Source organism: Ailuropoda melanoleuca, unplaced genomic scaffold, assembly GCF_002007445.2.
Source record: "Ailuropoda melanoleuca isolate Jingjing unplaced genomic scaffold, ASM200744v2 unplaced-scaffold4948, whole genome shotgun sequence".
Taxonomy (NCBI): Eukaryota; Metazoa; Chordata; class Mammalia; order Carnivora; family Ursidae; genus Ailuropoda; species Ailuropoda melanoleuca.
The window spans coordinates 1-9,414 of record NW_023222147.1 but is presented as its reverse complement, the minus strand read 5'-3'; positions in this window follow the sequence as shown (position 1 = coordinate 9,414).

The window sequence follows — 9,414 nt, the reverse complement described above, 5'->3', positions numbered from 1 at the left end:
ATTTCTGCTCTAATCTTGGTCAACTCCTTCCTTGTCAGTGGGTTAGGCCTGTCCCTCTGTTGCTGTTCCAGTTTCTTGAGGTGAGAATATAGAAACTGCATTTTAGATTTTTCTATTCTTTTGAGTGAGGCTTGGATGGCTATGTATTTCCCCCTTAGGACTGCCTTTGCAGTATCCCATAGGTTTTGGACCGTTGTGTATTCATTCTCGTTGGTCTCCATAAATTGTTTAATTTGTTTTTTGATTTCCTGGTTTATCGAGTCATTCTTGAGCAGGATGGTTCTTAGCCTCCAAGTGTTTGAGTTTCTTCCAGGTTTTTCCTTGTGGTTGAGTTCCAATTTCAGAGCGTTGTGGTCTGAGAATATGCAGGGGATAATTTCAATCTTTTGGTATTGGCTGAGACCTGTTTTGTGTCCCAGAGCATGATCTATTCTTGAGAATGTTCCATGGGCATTTGAATAGAATGAGTATTCTTTGGTTCTGGGGTGTAGTGTTCTATATATATCTATGAGGTCCAACTCGTCGAGTATGGCATTCAAAGCCTTTGATTCTTTGCTTAGTTTTTGCCAGGGTGTTCTGTCTATTTCTGATAGTGGGGTGTTGAGGTCCCCTACTATTACTGTGTTCTTATCTATATGTCTCTTTATTTTGGTTAAGAGTTGGCTTGTGTATCTTGCTGCTCCCCTGTTGGGGGCATATATATTAATAATTGTCATATCCACTTGTTGAATACTTCCTTTAAGAATAATATAGTGCCCTTCTGTATCTCTCTCTATGGCCTCTAGTTTAAAATCCAGTCTATCTGATATGAGAATTGCTACTCCAGCTTTCTTTTGAGGTCCATTTGCGTGGAAGATGGTACTCCATCCCCTTACTCTAAGTCTGAATGCATCTTTGGGTTCAAAATGAGTCTCTTGTAGACAGCAAATGGATGGGTCATGTCTTTTTATCCAATCTGCAACCCTGTGGCGTTTTATGGGAGAGTTTAAGCCATTTAGATTGATAGAGATTATTGACAGATATGATTTTAATGATGCCATTTCTCTTTAAAGTCTTTGTATCGGTTGTGACTTGCTGCTCTGTATCACTCTTGGGGCCTTTTTACCTTTATAGAGCCCCCCTTAATATCTCCTGTAGGGCTGGTTTCGTGGTTACGAAATTGGTTAATGATTGGCGATTTTGGAACGTCTTTATTTCTCCATCAATTCTGAATGACAGCTTTGCTGGATAAAGGATCCTTGGCTGCATGTTTTTCTCTGAAAGAGCTTTAAAAATGCCCCCCCAAGCCTTTCTCTCATTCCAGGTCTCTGTAGACAGGTCTGACGTAATCCTGATACCTTTGCCTTGGTACGTGAGAAATTTCTTTGCCCTGGCCGCTTTCAATACTGTATCCTTGGATCTAATATTTGCGAATTGCACTATGACATGCCGTGGCGTAGGTTTGTCCTGGTTGAGCTTGGATGGGGTCCTCTCTGCCTCTTGGACATGAATGCTTTTTTCCTTTGCAAGATTGGGGAAGTTTTCAGCTACAATTTGTTCAAATATCTCTTCTAAACTTCTCTCTTTGTCCACCCCCTCAGGGATGCCGATGATTCTGACATTGGAACGTTTCATTGAGTCAGTAATCTCCCGTAACCTACATTCTTGTGATTGTTTTTATTTCTGAGCTAAGTTTCTGTTTTAGCATTCTCTTCTACCATCCCATCCTCCAATTCACTAATTCGTTCTCCTGCCTCATTTACCCTGGAGCTCAGAGCGTCTAGTTTTGACCGCTTTTGATTCATAGTATTTTTAATTTCTTCCAGATTCGTTCTCATTTCCGCCCTTAGAGATTCTATATTCTCGTTAATATTTTAGTAAATATTTTTTTCAATTCTACACACCATCTTGACCATTGTCACTCTGAACTCCATTTCTGATAATTTGGTTATACTAATCCCTCAGTTCTGTGGCAGAAGCCACAGACTCATTGTCTTTTCTTTTCTGGGGGGGATTTCTCCTTCTCGTCATTCTGATGAGGAGAGGTTGCGGGGTTGCCAATGCCTAAATTATTGACCAGGACCCAGGCAGTGTGCTCTTATTTTATAGAGACCTTAGGGATGTGGGCTTCCTTGTTTTTCAGCCTGCCTTCTGGGGGAGGAGCCTGCCATGCTGATATTCTGGCAACTCTGTTTGGGTAGAGTCTCCCTGTCCCCTGCGAGAGGAGATGGGGATGGGCACAATGTGAGCTGGTATTTCTGGGCTTTTTTTCTCTGGCAGCTTTCCCTGGCAGTTTTCTGTGCCTCTTCTGAGAGTGAGAGCAACAGTGGCCGAATCCTAGCCTGTCTCAGAACAGAGAGATTGCAGTCTACTCTCCACTGAGCTCTTCTGGCCTCTTTAACTGTGTTTCTATTGGTTCTGCTAAAACCCTGCAGCTGGCATCCCAGCCCTCACTTCCATGGCTGGCTCCCCTCTGTCCTTTGTGTTTCTAATACTGCCAGCCACCAGCCACCCCAATGCCCTCCGGAGTTCTGTTTCAGTGCACTCCGGAGCTCCGCTTTTCAGTCCGGTTGCAAATGTTCCCAGGCTCACGGTCTCAGTCTGCTCTCTCGCGGGTGCCAGTCTTCAAGTCTGGCCACTCCCCAGTGCAGGTGGCTACGGCTTCCCAGCACCCAAGCACTTTGGCTCCCTCCCCCTTCTGTTTATCTTCCGATATCTGTGCTCGGATTCATGGCTCCCTGCTTCATACCTCAATACTCAGTGCTAGAGATGTTCATTTGTAGAGATCCAGATGTAACTTCCTGTGTCTCAGGCTGTTTCCATGGGTGTTCAGAATGGTCTGGTACCTATCCACCTCAGCTCAGGGACCACCTGAAAAAGGGGACCCCTACTCCTCCACCATCTTAACTCCTCTCTCTCTCTGCGCCTCATTTTTTTTCTCCTGTGAGTTCATATGTATATTTCTGGGGACTCTTTAGTGAAGAGCTGCTTGAAGGCATTGATCCTGACTGCTCAGAACCTGTCTACACTGTTGACCCCAAGTTAATGGACAGTCACTAGTAGTTTATTTTGCTCATACTGTGCCTGGTGCTTCTTCAGCTCTCAACACAGACCCAGTCCAAGGCCTTCACCTTTCCTCCCTGTCCTCCATGGGATCCCTAACCAGTGTATCCAGCACCTTATCCAGAGCTTGTCAGCCTCCCTTGCCTGCCTGCCTCAGTTTCTCTTTCTCCTTGGCCCCCACTCCCCTGCACGGGGTGAGACAGGCTGCACGACCTCTGGGAAATTACGGCTGAGCTCAGGCCTCTTTGGATGGCAGCACTGTGGAGGGAAGGAGGGGAGGCAGTGTCCATATACATGCAGGGCCTCAGGGACAACGAGGTGGGCACTGGGAGGGAGCCTGGGGCAGCCCTGGCAGCAGCCTCACCCTCTCAGCTTTCTGGGCCCTTCCAGCAGCAGCAGCAGCTCCTGAGAGGGGCCTGGGCTCAGCAGGAGTCAGGTGAGAGGGAAGAGGCTCCTGGAGCCAATATGCAGCCCCCTCCCTGGCCTGGCTCCCCTCCTGCTGCACAACTGCCTCCTTCTCTCTCTCTTTCTGCTCCCTCCCCCTCCTCCCTGCAGCCCTGTCTGCTTCTTTCCATCCTGGCCTCCTTCACCTTCATCTCTGTCAGCGCATCTATCTGTCTGTGGGCCTGTCTTTCTGACTCCAGATATTCTGTGGTCTGAGATTTCCCAGGACTGGGGCTGCCCTCAGCTCTCCCTTCTGGCTGCCCCCCTCCCTGTCTCCCTCCCTCAGTGTCTGAGGGTCTCTCTTCCCATCACCCTGTGAGCCTTTCTGTGTCTCCCCCGCATCTCTGCCTGTCTCCTGTGCTGCCTCCCCATCCCTGCTCCCTCTTTGTCCTTCCTCCCAGCTCTCTCCTTGCTTTTCTTATCCCTGTGTCTCTCAGCCTCTTCCCCTGTCTCTGGCTCACACCCCTTCCTTCCCTCCTATTCCTTCCTCCCCCATCAAGGTTCAGACATTCCTTGTGACATCACCTGGATGGGCTCCAACTTCTAGGTCGGCTATTCTGTGCCCTCCTCCATGAGAATCTTATGGCCTGAACCCTGTCCTTTGCATTCCCCCAGGCCTGGGCCAGTTCTTTTCCTTACCTGCTGGTTTTCTGGGGGCCGTGGTATGTTGCCCAGCATTCTACTCTCTACCCATTAGGCAGTGAATAGCACAGGGAGAAAGGGGAGGGATTGCACTTGGGACCAGATGTAATGATAGGAAGACCCTCCCCTGTACCTGCCCTTCTTGCCCTCAAGCAGATGCACATCTGGGGAAATCCCAGCTGGAGGCAGGGGAAGACAGCCTAGGACTGTCGGAACAGACACAGATCAAACACCCAGATGTCCCTCCCCTACTGTTCTGTCATGACAGCCATCCTGCCTGTCTCCTTTACCTCTAGGAATTCTGGCTCTGTAGTCTTGGCTGGTCATTCATCCCCTACCCAGCATAGTGCCTGGAACACAGGAGGTGCTCAATTAGTGCCTTTGGCCCATGCCTCCTGGAGCTGTGTTAGGGCAAGTTCAGTGTGATTTGTAGGTTTTCCTCAGGTGGAGGTTCTTCCTGAGACCTGGGGAAATTCTTTCTGCTTCAAGTTCAATACTCTGCATTAGCGTAGTTAGTACAGACTCTGTCCCTTTAAGGACCTGCTGCTACCCGCCTCTCTCCTCCCTTAAACTCCATCCCACTTTTTAAGGCACACAATTTATGGTTTAGAGGACTATCAGTACTCTCAAGTACAGGCAGTTGTGTCCCTTGACCTTGAGACGGATGGCTAGTGGGCCCATCACCTGTGCATTCAGCCCTGGGTCTCTAAGTAGCCCCACCTTCTCCATCTCTGAGAAGTCTTGTCTCTGAAGATTAACATTCTGGGAAGGAGGAGGCACCTTCCTTTGGTACCTGTTTCAGGGTCTTGGAAGTGCTCTGTTTTGAGTGATTAGAGCAGGAAGCTCTCTAGGCAGAGACTATATCTTTTCCTTTACTTCCTCCAGCACAAGTCTCAATGTATATGCAATTAGAATATGCTATGAACACTGACTGACTGTCTCAGGAAATCCCTTGCGATGAAGCTTAAGCCAGTTTCCTTCTAGTTTTATTCCTGGAGTGATGGGAAATGTTGGTGATGGGTTCAGAATGGATGGTGCTGGTAGAGGAAGTTAGTAGCAGATTCCGGGAGAGGGGGCTGGAGAGGGGTGTAGGGGCTTCTGTCCTTGTTTACAGGACTGCTGATTGAGCCCCTTAGTTGGGTCTGGGCCTGGCCTCCAAATCACCACAGCCTGGGCTCCACCTGGCTGCCCACACTCTCCTGCTTCCAACCAGGATCTCCATACTCAGGACCCTGAAAAGCTTATTTACTTCCAAATTTACATCTTGGTGCCAAAAAAGTCTCCAACAAAGTCCCATTTAACCCCCAATCCATCTCCTCATCCATGCAGGGCACCACTAATCTTCCATTGCCCACCTCCAGCTTTCCTCCTGGATTCCAGCTAAGCCACTTCCCTCAGCCTTTCCCACCCTTTGCATGCACCTGCCTCCCTATAGCCCCAACTTCCTGAGGCTCAGCCTTCTAGTGCTCTGCTTCCTAAGGGCCCACCTCCTGAGGGCCCCGCCTCCCCAGGGCCTTAACTCCTGGAGTGCCCCAGTAACCTCCACTCCAAGTCCTGACTCTGCTTGGTCAAGATCCTTATTTGTTCCTGGGTTCATCTTGCACTTTCTTCTCAGGTCTTCCTCTCTGAGGGAGAAAAGGGCCATTGGTAAGTTATTTCTCCTGTTTATAGAGTTGGTAAGACCACTGAGACAGAGCCAGAGATGAGGAAGACTAGGCTTGCAGTGTAGCTGGCTGTCCAAGCTCCGTGGGGTCTGAGCAGATGGTATTTCATGATTTCCAGAACTACTTTGGATTGGGGAAGTGCAGACCAGAGGCCTTTTGAATTTTGGAAGGGCAAGTGATTTGCTGGGGTCAGAGTGATTTGGAAGCTTACACATTCTCCTCCAGACCAGAAAGGTTCTCAACTCTGATGAGCAAAGTATGAATTAGGGGAGGTTATTCCTTGGTGCTTCTCCTCCAGCATCCTTCCCACCTGTGTGCCCTGCCCTCCTTCCTGGCCTTTTCTTTCTGACCTGGTGCAGAGCTTGCTTTCTTCATCTTTGTCTTTCCCACAGGGCCCAGAACATAGTATGCCTAGACATGTTCCTGGAATGAGTGATGATTCTTCTGCCTGGCTCTGCTGCCTCCTTCATGTTTTGCCTCATTTCTCACTGAAGATTCTGAAAGTCTCTGTGTTGTATCTTCTTAGGGAGGACATCAGTGTGCGCTTTACAGAATAGCAGGTGCAGTTTGATAAGGTGGGTCCCCCATCACCATAGAGGATTTGAGGTTCTTCTTCGTTCAGGCTCAAGGAGCTAAATATCTATTTTTACAGCTGGTGAAGATATCTCCCTATCTTTCTTATCTAATTTTAAAAAGTTGTGGTGGGGATGGATTATAGGCCAGGTCAGCCTGTAGGAGGAAAGATTACCAAGTGTGGCTGCCTTGTGGTCTTTAAAACACTGGATCTCCAAGAGGCAGTTTGCTGTTATTACAAAACATATTTGCAACTGTTTAATTTTAAAGGCCTTGGAGTCTTAAACTTTTCTCCCCCCACTCCTCCCCATCACCATGTACACTGTGGGCTGCACCCCAACACAGAAGCCCAGACAACACTTATCCAGGCATGACACCTGTTTTATTGATTATATGTGGCAAATGTTGATTTCTAGGTTGTCTTTCTCTTGCTCTCTAGCAGTTCTTGGGCAACTTCTCTCCATTACAAATTGATAACCTGTTATGCATTACCACAAGGTAGATTCATTTTAACCTTCATTTAAGCAAAATCGTGTGGAAAGGTCTAATTTCTTCACTAAGTATATTCCAATTTGATAAATATGATTTTTGGGTTATATTCTTTTGGCTTACCCTCATCTATTTTTCTTTTATTTTTGTAGAAATCTTAAAGCAGAGTGGGAATTAGAAAGAACTAGGGAAGAAGGTTAAATAGTGTTTCTTAAAATGTGGAGTCAGAAGCTCTTTGTTGTAGATTATGTTGTCTGAACTGGGGTGAGGCAGGTGGGTCTCGGTGGAAAAGTTGTATGGATCTATATTTGGATAAGAACTCAGGACTTTGAGGCATGATACAACTTTCATATGACTCAGTTGACTTGGTTTCTTTTCTACAACAAAACAAAACAAAACAAAACAAAAACAAAACAAAACAAAACAAATTAACTTTCCAAGGCCAGTGGTGGCAGTGTGGAGCAGTTACCTAGGACTCTCAGAGAAACCAAGCACAGTATGGTGAGAGAGGACTGAGAGACAGAGATAGTTGAGTACTTGGGGTGGGGGGTAGAAGGANGGGGTAGAAGGTCACACTTAAAGAAAAATATGAAGGAAGATAGCCAGAGAGATTGTCGACCCTGGTCTTCAGTATATTACTGAGGGTGTGTATTGGGAAGAGGTTCATGAAAGAAGGAGCCATAGGCTCTGACCACTCACAGGTGCTTTTCTAAAGGGGGAGATGGTATAGTGATTGATGGAACCACTGGGTGGGTTTTGATTTTGTGTTTACAAGGAAAGGAAGGATTGTGAAGGAAAAACAAAGCTGTTTAGCACGGCTTCTTGGGAAAAATGACTGTGAATTAGTGCTCATTGTAGACAAAGGCCATCCTATGTTATAACTATAGTTTGGAAAATGAGGTGGACAGGCAGATGGATTTCCTTCTATTGCTTTTTCCTGAGGACTTTTACTAGTTGCTCTCTGTGGGCAGGATTTGAGGTTGAGAAAAGGAAGTAGAGATAGAGAATCATAGGTGGATGTAGAGAAGAAAGCGATTTTCACTGTTGACATCAATGTATCCCATCACTTTCTAATCCTTTAATTACACAGCCCTCTTGGCTTTCCCAGCTCTCTTTCTGCTTCCTGTTTGGAAAATCATTCTGGTTCTTCCTGGTAGCCCATCTACTTTCTGAAGACCTCTAGAAGCAGAAGTTCAAGCTTTTCTAATTTGTCAAGTGATCATCTTGTTTTGGTGTGGTAGAGATCTTAAGAATTTCCAAGGCTGGATTCTAAGTGAATCTAAACCTGTCAACATGTCAAATCATGGAGGAGGAATATTGCATTTCACTCTGTCTTCTCTGCAGTTATCCCAGAGGGACTAAGAAAAGGCACCTGTTCACAACAATCCCAGAATGGTACTGGATAATATGGAGTCTATACAGCCTCTAGAGAAGCTCTGGTTATCTTATTATTTACCAAAATAATAGTGTAACGATATTAGTATAGTGTGTGCTTATAGCAGGGACTGCATATATTTTGTGGGACGGAAGCAAAATGTTTTGGTTTACATCTACATAGATTTTGGGCTACATTTGGGTCGATGGATTTGGTCTACACACAGGTGGTTTGCTGTGTGTTAGTCTGCATCAGGATGGGTTTTTACTAACTTGAAATTCAGCCTCTGCTAGACTGGGATGGGATTTGAGAGGTGTAGTGCTGGGGTTGGTAGGGTAGGTAGATAAGTTGGAGGAAGTGGCTGTGTTTCCACTTGATCTAATGAGCAAATCGTTTTGGGGCTGCCATGTCTTCAAGTTCAAATCTACCTACTTGTAATATTTATTTGCAGAATAAGAGTTTCTAGCCTTGTTGTGAGAACATGAAGCAGGTTCTTCCCTAACAGTATTTATTTCAGAAAGGGAGACAAAGTCTTCTTCCAAGTAACAAGCAAACTGAATATAGTACAAAGTAAGATCATAGGTGGGAGGATGCCTAATAAGTGATCCATTTGGTGAGGTTGTTCTCAGAAGACTCCTGGGAGATAAGTTTGGATATCTATTTTCTTTAGTATGTGCTGAATTTGGTAACTTCAGCTTTCTTTCCAATCTTTCAGGGAAATTATCTGACTTTACTTCTCTTTCCCTTAGGGGAGAAGTTACATATTTATTACTACTGCAATTGTTTCTCTCTCTTTTCCTTTCCTGCATAGACTAAGACTGAGAATTATTGTTTTTAGTTATTATTAGTATTATATCTTAGTATCTTGAGCTGTATAAGTATCTGTAGCTAATATTTACCTGGATAAACTGGATTTATTATTTCAAGGTGTGCTGAGGTTTGTTTTGTGTTTTTGGTGGAGGGTAGGGAAGGAAGGCCTAGAAGCAGCTCTATTTATTGGATCATGGCCCAAGCTGAAGATGTAGCTTGAAATTTCAATTATCAAGAAGGAAGGCCTAGAAGCTGCTCTATTTATTGGATCATGGCCCAAGCTGAAGATTTAGCTTGAAATTTCAATTATCAAGATGGAGTAATTCCCCCCTCTTCAATGTAGCCTTCTCAGGCTGACCCACAGGGCACAGAGGA